The sequence below is a fragment of the Centropristis striata genome, chromosome 24 (assembly GCF_030273125.1).
Source record: "Centropristis striata isolate RG_2023a ecotype Rhode Island chromosome 24, C.striata_1.0, whole genome shotgun sequence".
NCBI lineage: Eukaryota > Metazoa > Chordata > Actinopteri > Perciformes > Serranidae > Centropristis > Centropristis striata.
Window position 1 is genome coordinate 5,681,465 of NC_081540.1, and position 13,244 is coordinate 5,694,708.

Below are 13,244 nucleotides of genomic sequence, written 5' to 3' on the forward strand. Positions count from 1 at the left end.
GCTGATTGTGAATCAGATTCCTCCCACAGCGGATCAGGATCATTACTTTGTTTGGTGGCCTGATGAACTTTTGTTCGAGCTACCTGACTGACCATCTGGCCACAGAGGAAGGCCGAGCTAAAAATAAACACCGCACCAGGAGCATCAGTGCTCACAATACTGTGTTATTAAAGTCGACCTGATCCACCATGTCCTTGGAATAAAACTAACACATTAAAGCACCCAGAGCTGCTTCCTTTGTACCAGACCACCTCATCACACAGGGAGATTATACTATATTTAAATACATATTTGTTTTATTCCTATATAAAAAGAGTCACTTGTTGAGTCGAAAGAAGTGTTACATTTTTTAAAATTGTAACCATTTTGTAACCAAAATTACAATATGGGCAGAAGTCTGACTGGCCTGGGAATTTACATTATGTGAAAAAAAGGTGATGATTATTTTGGTTATTATCAATAAAACCATGTTACCATCAGCTCCTAAATTAAACTCTTATCAGCTATTTTTGTTTTTATCATTATATTTGTGCAAATGTACCTTTAGTTGTACCAGGCAATAAAATGAAAAAGAAATTGAAGAAACAATGGTGGTCTAATATTTTTTTTCCTGTATTTTTGGTGAATTTGCATCAGTTTTGAATCTATTTTTGGTCATTTTGTGTCCTTTTTGGTCATTTTAACATCTATTTTTGCTCAATTTGTGTCTATTTCGATAATTTTGTGTCATTTTTTGGTCATTTTTACATCTACAGTCATGGAAACATTCTTCATAATAACCAAAATCCTTATCAAGAAAACCATGGAGAATGTCTTGATATCAGCTCTTAAATTAAACTCTCATTAGCTATTTTTGAATGAACAAAGAATTGAAGAAAAAGGTGGTCTAATATTTTTTCCATTTCACTGTATGTACCCCCAAACGAGATGTTTTTAATATTAATTTTCCACCTTTAATGTTCGGCTGCAGTGATTGCACGATGCATTCTTTCATGTGTTTGTAGGATTCAGTGCAGCAGGACTGCAAACAATATAAAATGAGTTGTAAAACAGTGATAGTGGCTCCAGGGTGTGTATGTGTGTGTGTGTGTGTGTGTGTGTGTGTGTCTGAGCCGGGGTTCAGCAGAATGTGACATGGTAAAACTCTCATAATGAAGTCTGTGTAAAGTGTTGATCATGTTAAAAGCGTCCGGCCAGCAGCTTCTTGGAGCGGGCCTCTAATGACTTTACTTTGAACATCTTTCTAGTTTTTCTTGGCAACTGCTGTCAAGTTGGTCACTGAAGCCCCACTGGAGCTTCCTCTTTTTAAAAAAAATAAGTCGAGTTAATCAGTCTGGATGGAAACATTACTCAGTAATAAAAGCCCTTTGATGGTCCCCACACTGAGACTCTCACAGCAGGGCTTTGATTTCTAAAAACGAGGACATGACTGGCGTGTAACTCTGCCAAATCTGCACACAAATATCCCCCGTGTGTGGAAATGCAGCATAGAAATGTGTCTGTCTCTGTGTCCGTTAGCTGCTGCAGGAGACACGTAGCAGCAGTGATCTGTTAAAGCTCGGCCCGGCGGGAGGAGCACACATAAAGCTGAGCGTTTTCTCCTAATGACAGGAAGCCTCAGAGGCACGTTCACTTAAATCTTCACACACAACGGAATATTATTGATTACCAATACTGTCAACTACAGCTCTCTGGCCTCTGCGGTTAAAAGATACCCGTTTCAAACTCAAACACCAGCCTGCCTTTGAAACTTTTCTGCCCTGTTCTCACACAGAAATATTGCCATGTTCATCAGGTAGAAATAATAAATAAATAAATAAATGTAGAAAAATATATGAAAATAAAATAAATGAATAAATTATATATTTTTAACATGTATTTTATTTTTTATTTAGCTATTTCTGTATTTATTTCTACATTTTCATTTTTTTTTTGTTATTTCCACATTTATTTTTTTTACATTTCCACTTGTATTTATTTATTTATCTATTTATTTATTTATTTATTTATTTATATATTTCCTTCTACATTTATTAATGTAAAAAAATATTTATTTATGTATTTATATATTTCCTTCTTCATTTATCAACTAAAAAAATATTTATTTATATATTTCCTTCTTCATTTATCAATTTAAAAAATATTAATTTATATTTTTATTCGTTATTGCTAGAAATTAGTCAAAACATGGAACATTTTGCAAAAAAACACCCTTCAGTTTAATATTAGTGACCACAAACCCAGTTAATGAAAGCTTTTACATTGTTTATTATTATATAATAATATTAGGGGGTGACTCCACAGGCTGCAAAAAGAAGTCTAATTGCATAGAGGTCTATGAGAAAATGACCCTACTTCTACTACTACAGTGCAACTTAGTGTTTAAACTGTTCCATGCACAATTTCAGCAGCAAGAACATGCAGATTTCCCTCACAAAATATAGCAATATTCATTATCTTAGTTACTTTCTACTGTGTGAAGATATGCATTAATGTAGGCTACTGGTTTCAAACTGAAACACCAGCCTGCCTTTGAAACTTTTCTGCCCTGTTCTCACTCTCTAAATGTGAGTGTGGCTGCTTCTTTTTTGGGGCTTAGATTTCAGGTAGCCGCTCGTCAGGATCCCTGGAGGCCCAGATATCAGATGCCTCCAGCCAGCCTGCTGTAACTAAAGCAGGCCTGCTGTGTGTGTGTGTGTGTGTGTGTGTGTGTGTGTGTGTGTGTGTGTGTGTGTGTGTGTGTGTGTGTGTGTGTGTGTGTGTGTGTGAGACAGAGATGAAGTCCTAATTAGAAGGTGAAATCACTACCCTGTAATCTTTTCACTCTGGAGAGCTGAGCGAGGACTAATGTGTGTGTGAGAGGGGATTTATAAATGAAGGTACCTGAAGACACACACACACACACACACACACACACACACACACAGTATATAGTCCGTCTATATTTTTCCTCATTTACTGTATATATTTCTTCCTTATTATAGATATCACCATGAAACTTCCCCAGTTTGTTATTTACATTAAGACAATATTTTTTTGCATTACAAGTTTTCTGAAATGTTATGTTTAGATATGCAAATGAGGAAGAAACTCATTAAATATGCGCTCATTTGACTATATTTCCAGCACATAAATCTGAACATCGGTTGAAGCTAATTTTTTTGTAAATTTTGTTGATATATTAGATTCAGAAAATACAGTCAAAAGCCATAAAATATTGTGTTTTTATGAATAAAATGTTGTATAACTCAGGGTATGAATGATTGAATCTAGTTAGTAATAAAACTGGTCAGTTTTGAGTCTGTAAGTGGAGCTGAAGTTGAGATTTATGAGAAAAACTCAAGTAAAAATAAATTATGTTATTCTTCCTGTCTGAGTTTCTTAACACATTCACCCTGGAAAGAGTTTTACAAAAAGCTCAATTTCCACCGACATAAAGGCCAAAATGCATTAATGAAGAATTTAGGGGAACATAGTTGGACGCTCTGAACATTTGACACGGCTGTCTGCAGAGGGAAGACAGAAAAAAAACACCACTGAAGGAAGAACATCATAAAGTCTCCTACGGCTGCAGGAAGTGTATGATGGGTTTATTGTGACTGCTTGAGTGGCTGCGTGTGTGCATGTGTGCATGTGTGCGTGCGTGCGTGCGTGTGTGTGAGTGTGTGTGTGTGTATGTGTGTGTGTGTGCAGCAGAGGAACATAGATTGCCATGACCCTTGGAGGCATCACCACACAAAGCTTCACGGTCAGAGGACATCACTCTCTGGAGCATGGCTGGATTCTCTCTAACACACACACACACACACACACACACACACACACACACACACACACACACACACTGCAGGTTTGGAGTAAAAGAAAGCATCCCTGGCGACAGGAACACAGAAGTGGGACGACATGTGAGGTGCTTGGCCATTTTTAGCTCCATTGAGGATTTTTTCTTTGCCGTAATAACAGTTTGTCAGCTTCAGTTCATAATCCTGTCTCAGCTGTCAGTAAACGGTGAGGTAAAAAGAAGTTATGACTCGCAAAAAGAAAAAAAACCCAGTCCCCAAACAGCCGATGGGTGCATGTTAAATGCATGAAGCAGATCGATGGCTGCGGCCTCGTTGGTTCGTTCAGCAGCACGTGAGGGATAAACTAACGTCTGGAGCTGCAGAGGCTGACTGGAGCAGGAGGAGGAGAGCTTTATGACCTTGTAAATCAGAGGGAATTTGTAAACCCTGGCTCAGGGAGGAAACAGGAGAGGCGGCGGCTGCTTTCTGTCGGCAGAGGAGGAGGGATGAGGGATGAGTGTCCAGGGAGGAGAGCTGACAGGCTGAGAGAGAGAGAGAGAGAGAGAGAGAGAGAGAGAGAGAGAGAGAGAAAGAGAGAGAGAGAGAGAGAGACAACCTCCCAGACTCAGAGAGAGAGAGTCAGAGCAGAGAGAGACTCGCTGCTGATGCAACTGATTCCTTTTTATGTACGCTAGCATCACTTAGAAACAAATAAATAAATAGATAGATACATGTAGATATAAATATGAAAATAAAATAAATGAATAAATTCTATATTTTTACATGTATTTTATCATTTATTTAGGTATTTTTTGTATTTATTTCTACATTTTCATTTATTTATTTCCACTTTTTACATGTATTTATTTATTTATTCATTTATTTATTTATTTACTTCTACATTTCTACAATTTTTATTATTATTTATTTACTTCTACATTTACTCTTTTAATATTTATTTATTTATTAATTTATTTATTTTTGTATTTACTTCTACATTTACTATTTAAAAAAATATTTATTTATTTATTCATTTATTTATTTATATTACTTCTACATTTACTCTTTTTTTATATTTAGTCATTGATTGATTTATTCATTTATATATTTACCTCTACATTTATTCATTTTTTAAGTATTTATTTACTTTTTTATATATTCATTTATTTCTAGAAATGAGTCCAAACATGGAAAATTTTGCAAAAAAAACGCCTCTTCAGTTTACGATTTGTAACTGCAAACCCATTTAATAAAAGCTTTTATATTGTTTATTATATAATAATTATAGGGGATGCCTCCACTGGTTGCAAAAAGAAGTCTATGTGCATAGAGGTCTATGAGAAAATCCCACTACTTCTACAACTACAGTTAAAGTGTTTCATGTGATTTAACTGCACAATTTCAGCAGCAACAACATGCAGATTTCCCTCACAAAATGTAGCCTTTTATTCATTATCTTAGTTCTTTCCTACTGTGTGAATATATGCATTAATGTAGGAGTTTCATGCATCATGAACAGGTGATGACCTTGTGCGTGTGATGTGCAGAAACCACAGAAGAAGACCCACGGCTGCAGATTAAAAGCGGCGGCGTAGAGCCCATTATACACCCTGACAGACTCTTAGGAAGCCCCAGGAGAACACGGCTGGTAAATGCATAGAGGTCTATGAGAAAATCACACTACTTCTACAACTACAGTAAAAGTGTTTCATGTGATTTAACTGCTTTAATTTCTGCAGCAACAACATGCAGATTTCCCTCACAAAATGTAGCCTTTTATTCATTATCTTAGTTATTTCCTACTGTGTGAATATATGCATTAATGTAGGAGTTTCATGCATCATGAACAGGTGCGTGTGATGTGCAGAAACCACAGAAGAAGACCCACGGCTGCAGATTAAAAGCGGCGGCGTAGAGCCCATTATACACCCTGACAGACTCTTAGGAAGCCCCAGGAGAACTCGGCTGGTAAATAGCATCCAGAAGTGCTTGGAGTGCAGTCAGGAGACGTTATTTACTCCGTCGCCCTCCCACGCCCCATTACACATCACAGCGTGGAACCTGCTGCAGATTGGTGGCCGGCCAGCGCCTGTTTCTGACTGTTTGTGTGCAAACAGACGGCGTGCACATGAGTAAATAAATAAGAAACACATGCATCAGAGGTATTATTCAGTATAATCCTGCCTGTCCTGCAGCCATGCAAACACCTGTATCTTCACACGCTTCATTGGCTGCAATTAAAATCTTTGCACCTTGTATAGAAGAGAAGAGAAGCACCGGGGGGGATCTTTACACCGTTTATATACATTCACACTACGACTTAGTGAAGCATGCAGGGAACAAAACAGGTGCCGTATTATTTCAGGCCTCATTATCACATTTGAAATGCAATAAAAGCAGAGTCAGGCTGTTTGTGCAATTAAAACATCACTTATTTGACTTAATAATGTTCCCCGACTGTTGCTGTCTTTGTTTATTTTCTGTCTTCTGCGTGCCGTCTCGCCCTCATGAATCTGGATTAGTCATTGCTGCCTCGGTGAGTGATCACGGAAGCAAACGCTGCTGACGGTCAGTTACACTCTCAGTTCCCCTTTTTGCTCAATAAAATCGAAGTAGAAGGAACAAAACACATTTCTCAAACAGGGCGAGGTCAGTGTGTCCCCGAGCCAAGAGGACACAATCACAGTTAATCATTAATCAAACTTTAAAATAATTAGCTTGTTTGGGAAATCACTTGTTCTTTGATATCGATTTTATGAAATGTTCATGCTTTTATTTTGCAGCTTTCACCACTTTTATCTCTTCTTTAGAGCAGCTACAGTTAGTTTTTATCTGTCTATAATTAGTCTCAATTTAATATGGATGCCAACAGAAACAAACGAGACAATTAGTGAGAAGTTTTTCTATTTCTGTTGTTTTTCTGTCACAGATTTCCGGCAAAATCACACGAAAACATTTACATCACGCAGACCAGAAACTTAATATACTTCAGTTAATGAAAGCTTTTATATAGTTTATATTTAGAGGGTGACTCCACTGGTTGCAATAAGAAGTCTAACTGCATAGAGGTCTATGAGAAAATGACACTACTTCTACAACTACAGTTCAAGTGTTTCATGTGATTTAACTGCACAATTTCAGCAGCAAGAACATGCAGATTTCCCTCGCAAAATGTAGCCTTTTATTCATTAACATAATTATTTTTTAACTGCATGAATATATGCATTAATGTAGGAGTTTCATGCATAATGAAAAAGTGATGACCTTGTGTGGTGTTTGTGTGTGTGATGTGCAGAAACCACAGAAGAAGACCCACCGCTGCAGATTAAAAGAGCCCATTATAAACCCTGACAGACTCTTAGAAAGCCCCAGGAGAATACGGCTGGTAAATGCATAGAGGTCTATGAGAAAATGACGCTAATTCTACAACTACAGTTAAAGTGTTTCGTAATTGCATAGAGGTCTATGAGAAAATGACTTCAAGTACCTGGGTCTTCACCTTCTCTCAGCGCTTCTATTTCAACCTCTTTCAGTCATATTTCAATCTTACTTTTAAATGTGCAAATTTTCCGCAAGTAAATCAACAATCGTGACCATTTTTAGTTCACAGATTCAATGAAAGTACAACATTTAACGCTACAGATTTACAGTAAAGCAGCAGCTTCTGGAAACGCCTCGAGTCTAATTCAATAAAACATCTGTGACAGAAGGAGTCGATTCAATAACGGCAGCAACGTTTCCTCCTGAAGACGGTTTAATGTTCAACTTAACTCGGTTATCCATCATGAAACAACTGTGTGTTTATGGGGGTCAGAGTGGGACGGCTGGCCTTCCTGCTCTGCATATGGCAGCTCTGTGTGTGTGTGTGTGTGTGTGTGTCCTCTGATCTGCTGCCAGCTCTCCCTCTCTGCACCTTTTACTGACTGTCACCTTCCTCCTCTCCTCCTCCTGCGTCATCGAGTGTTTACCGGCACGCTGAATGCTGAAATATGGTGATTTAATAGAAAGCACTAATGAGGTGAGTCCAGGTAGAAACCAGCGTGACTTTAATTAAATCTATGCGAGTTAGAGGGGAGATTAGGCAGATTAAGATAAAGAGACGGGACAGACTTTAATATCTAACAGATGTTTGTGTGGAGAGAGACAGAGTGAGGAATCATTTCATTTCACTACAAATTGATCCACTAGGAGTTTTAATCGCTCTCAGGACAAGTGAAGACAACTTAAAGTTCAGTTCAGCCTCGACACGGAGCAGTTAGAGCTTCACTCTTAATTAGCGCGCTGTAATTAATAACTGAAACTTATTTCAGCTGGCTGACCTTATCAGTTATGAATCTTTTATGATGCGGGAGAGAAAAGTGCTGACGCGTCCAAACGAGACACCGGACACGTCCTCTGCAGAAGGTCGAGATCAGCAGAGATGTTTTTTATTTTTTATTACTGAACACAAGGTTGTTTACATCTACTCTAATAAAAGAATCCAGAAATTACCCAATTTTTGTATTTTGATGAGACAGGAAAAACTAAAGTTTTCCGACTTTTTTGTTTCACTAGAGAAACTCCAGTAAAGATAAAGGAAGTTAAAGTGAGTCATGTGTTACAATCGGAGCCTGACAGATTTATCAGATGACAGATATTATCAGCTGATATTAACCTGTTAAAAGCCTGTTAGTATCTATGTTAAAGCTGTCTGATATGTGCACTTATTGAAATGTATCTTACACAATATATAATGCAGAAAAGTATGCTTTGAAATGGTGTTAGCTACCAATTCAATGGCTGACAGTGTATAACATATAATTTATAACAATTTTAAATATTATTTAATAAAGTTTTATGTGTGAGAAAGTAGCTCTCTGAGTGGTGAAAAATAAACTAGAAGTAGTTTTGTTTCACAACTGTAACCAGGTTTTTTTTTTTTAAATCAGGAATTTTACATTTTTTTGGTTAATTTGAGGGTTTTTTGTTACATTTGTGTCTTTTTTTGGTCAATTTGTGTCTTCTTGGTTATTTTATGTCTATTTGTTCATTTTGTGTCTTCTTTTGGTCATTTTACGTCTTTTTTGGTCATTTGTGTCTTTTTATTGGTCAATTTTTGTCTTTTTTTGTCATTATGCATCTTTTTTGTTAAATTTGTGTCTTTTTTGTAGCCAGGCTATCTTTTTTTTGGTTATTTTGCATCTTTTTTGTTCAATTTGTGTCTTTTTTTGGCCATTTTCTGTCTTTTTTGGTAAATTTCTGTCTTTATTTGGTCATTTAACATCTTTTTTTGGTCATTTTATTTATTTTTTTGGTCATTTTGCCTATATATATATTATAGTATAATATTATATAGAGCTTATTTATGTTGTTGCAGCCTTAAAGAAGTCCTGATGGCTCATTTAAACACCCAGAATTTCTCTTGATGCTTTCACAGTGTTTACACAACACATGGACCTGATTTATTATTATTTTACACATGAATCTCAGTGTGGAGCTCATCACTGTGCAGCATCATTGTGATCCTGGTCACATAAAGAGAGAGAGAAGAGAACACTATGGCCACAGAAACCACACAAGGAAGTTAACTGTAAAACATTAACAGCAGCGACACACTGATCAAACTTAAAGTCTAATCTAAACTGTATTTATTAACAACAGTTTGCATGTGAGAGCCACATTGAGGCTCTAACTCTCTTGGTGTTGGAGTGTTTGACTCCAGAGGAGCTGCTGTGCTTTACGGCTTGGAGCAGCGTGCCATTCAGTCTCGCTCCAAAAGGGCAGAGCGGGGGAGCCCATCAGCTCGCAGCACGGGGCATTAGTTGCCAATCAGACTCCCAGGCGTGTTCATTACCTCCTGCTTTTAATTAAAGGGCCGTTTTGGAGCCGACTGATAACGAGCTGACTCCTTCCCCTCCCTCTCTCCGTCCTCACATCTCTTCTTCTGCACATGAGAGCTTTGATATATCCCCTATTTCAAATAGAAAGTGGGACCCACTTAAAGAAATCTATTTCTCGCATGAAGGTTGAATTCACAATGGGATAATATTCAGGTTAATGACCTGAAGACTCGCCACTCAGTCAGCTTTTTGATGTCTAGTTATTGAATTAAATCGCTTTACAGCCGAGACAAAGTCCAGAGTTTTACCACCAGGACTTTCCTCTCCCTGCTCGCTGTTTATCTCGGGTTCAGATGGTTTTAATGGAGCTGAAAGTTCAGTTAAATTAAGAGGAAATCATGATTCATAATCATGGAAAATTAATGCTTTCCGGACAACCAATTCACCCCAATTTAACTCGGTATTAATCAAACTGAGCAGGAAATGATCCAGCATCTTAATAACTGACTCCTGACCCTGTAACCTCAGCTTTAAAATCACTCTGAGCTTCTCATACACTAAATGTTAGTAGAAATTACAGTAAAACACTATCGAACTCCATCAGAAATAGGGCATACAAATCAAAAATTGTATATCACTGCAGCAGACACTTTTAAATTAATGCAAATCAAAGAATAGTTAAAAAAACGTACATTTTATTGTCATAAACTGCAGAAAACACACAGTTTTACTGTAAAAGTATGAAATCTTCATGTTAAATTAATGGAGAAATACCATAATGTCACATGGACACAATTGCCCTAAAAATAAAGTGATTATTCAGTCTAAATTACAGTTTTTGCTGATGTTAACTTTTAAATTTACAGTAAAAAAACCCACTCACTGTATTCTTTATGTAGATATTCTGCCAGTATTTTAAAGTGAATTAAATAGATTTATTTTTACACTGTGGACCCGTTTTCGGTACAGTTTATTTGTCTGTTTGTCTGCAGGATTACAGAAAAACAACTCGCCTGATTTTCACAAAACTTGGTGTCAAAGTGAAGCGTGAGCTGAGGAAGAACTCATTTAAATTTTGTGCGGCTCCGACTCAAGGGACGGATGTACAAATAATTTCCGTAAACATCGTGCGATAGGGCATTCACCCTTGACGGAATTTTTTATCGTCCATCATAAAACAAATAAAAATAAACTTTACAGACTTTGGAAACTGTAAAGAATATCTCCAGGAAAGTTTCTTATCACATGCTATAAAACTAAACCAGTGTGGTTCAGACGGGACACGCTGCAGTGTCCTCAGTGTTGGTGCAGAAGTATTCTCCAGTCGGATGCTGCGCCCTTAATTTGGCGGGGTTAATGTGGGTTACTCAAGTAATAGTCTCAACACAAAGCCCAGGCCGCCTCCCTCCGCCTGATCAGTATGCAGAGGTGCTCAGGTCACACTCATCTCACAGGTGTAGGAAGGGAAGCGGTGTGTGAAGCAGACTGAGTAATCACCCCGACACACACACACACACACACACACACACTGAAACACACTCTCCAGGATTTGTTTTCGGTGCACGTTGTTATCAACAGCAGGACGACTGGATGCTCAGCAGATGCTTTGTGCTGCACATAAGTTTCTCATTTCCTGCAGCAGATTCCTTTGGCTATGAGAATTTTTTTTTCATCTATTTAGAGCATTTATTGACAGATATGAGAACTGTAACACAGTTCTGTTTGATGTTGTGTTGTGCAGTTTAAACATGGTTAAAGTTGTGAATCAGAACTACTTGGTTCAGTTTTTTTGGTGAAAACAAACTTTTTTTTTTTACCAAACAACTAACAAGTTATGACGACAAACGCAATGTGGACCTAATAATAAACGTTAATATAGTCAAAATAAGCTTTTCACAATAACCCCTCATAACCCTCTCATACTGTGTGTCTGAAAACACCTATCTTCTCTTTTTTTTCCTCATTTTGTGTCTTTTTGTGTCTTTTTTGGTCTTTTTACGTCTTTTTGGGTCATTTTGTTCCTTTTTTTAGTCATTTTGTGTTTTTTTTGGATCATTTTGTGTCTTTTTTGGTCATTTTTTGTCTTTTTTTTTAATGTCCACCAACAACAATTTGAAGCAAAATATGTTGCATTAAAGAAAAGGTGAATGAGTGAGTTTCCATCAAATAAACAAAGCTGCAGTAATGTCCTTTGGTCAGCAGGTGGCAGTGTAATGTGCTGCTGTAGGATAATTCGCCAGTAAACAGGAGAAGAAGAGAGAAAACAACAACAAAAAGAGAAGACAGGTGTATTCAGACAGACAGTATGAGAGTTTTTTGAACATTTAAGCATGAAAATGAGCAGAATCATTTCTCTTTTGGATTCATCTTTACATTAGGGCGTATGAGTGAACAAATGATCATCATCCAAGCCTTGAACATTATGTTTAAGTGCTTTTAATCCGGACACTTAACTCCATCAGAACTCCTCAGCAAGTCTTAATGTGACTATTAGCTCTTTGTTCAACAGACACTTCCAGGAACTATAGAACCACAGAAACTTATTGATATATTATCTCCAGCCGGCTGTACGGACATTAATGCTCTCATTAAAAACAGGGCGAACCTCATTTGTGAAACTGCTGCAGCTCTAATATATCACATTTTTTTGGAGCTACTGTTATTTTCTGAATATATTCACGTTTTTGTGTTTCAAACATGGTGTTTCGATAGTATATTTGTAGGTTATCGACACAGCTTAATGCATATGATCTGAATGTAGAAGAGACCAACAGATATATCAGTATCAGTATCAGTGTATATGATGTTTGATATGTGCCTTTATAAAAACGTTTTTACACAATATATAATGCAGAAAATGTTAGAAATGGCGTTAGTTTTTCATTGAATAATTTTTTTTTATAGTCAGTAATTGAATGAAACTGAACAGTGATGATGTTTATTTAGCTATCTATTTTATTCCTTTTTATTCTTTATTTATAACATTTGCTGTAAGTGTAATGCATTGTTTATATAATATATAACATTATATAACAATGCGAAATATTCTAAATAAAGGTTTATGTTGTGCACTTTTGCAAAGTGGTGAAAAATCAGTGCACAAATGCACATAAAAATTTGTTCTTTTTTTTGATTCCAGCTAAAAAAAAAAGATTAAATCAGCCACCTTATTGATGCATTTTCCTCCTCTATCTAAAATAAGCTCCTTTATAGAAAATCTGAGTGAGTTTGTGGTGGAGTAAAAGTGAAAGAAATGAACTTTAAAGTTGTCCAGTGGGAGTAGATGTAGAGTTTACAGTGTTTGTGGTGAAGGATGAAGGCTGACCTCATTTATTTGATTTGCCAAATGCAGATTTTTACAAGCAGTTCTGGTGAAGTTGCATAAATCCCAAAAAGTGGAACAAACTCAATCGTGCACATCTTCACCACACAGATGTGGGGAAGCTTTTTGCACCATGAATACAATTCTCTCCTGCAGCATATATTATCATTCCACAGAGACGTCTGAGGAGCCGACCCACTCTGAAACATACATGGTGTCGGCTGAAAGCTCATCAAGGCGCGGGCAGTAATCCAGCCGTCCGTGGCGCGCCAAACAATGTGCAAATCTCTCCAAGTCTCTAAGTCGTTTTTGTCTAGGATA

At 37.0% G+C, this 13,244-nt stretch overlaps 1 protein-coding gene across 2 annotated transcripts in view; it reads right to left on the minus strand.

Annotated features, from left to right (window-relative positions):
• Window positions 1-13,244, minus strand: part of mgat5 (alpha-1,6-mannosylglycoprotein 6-beta-N-acetylglucosaminyltransferase) — a 137,070-nt gene that overhangs the window by 23,242 nt on the left and 100,584 nt on the right. The gene's annotated exons all lie outside the window — the stretch shown is intronic.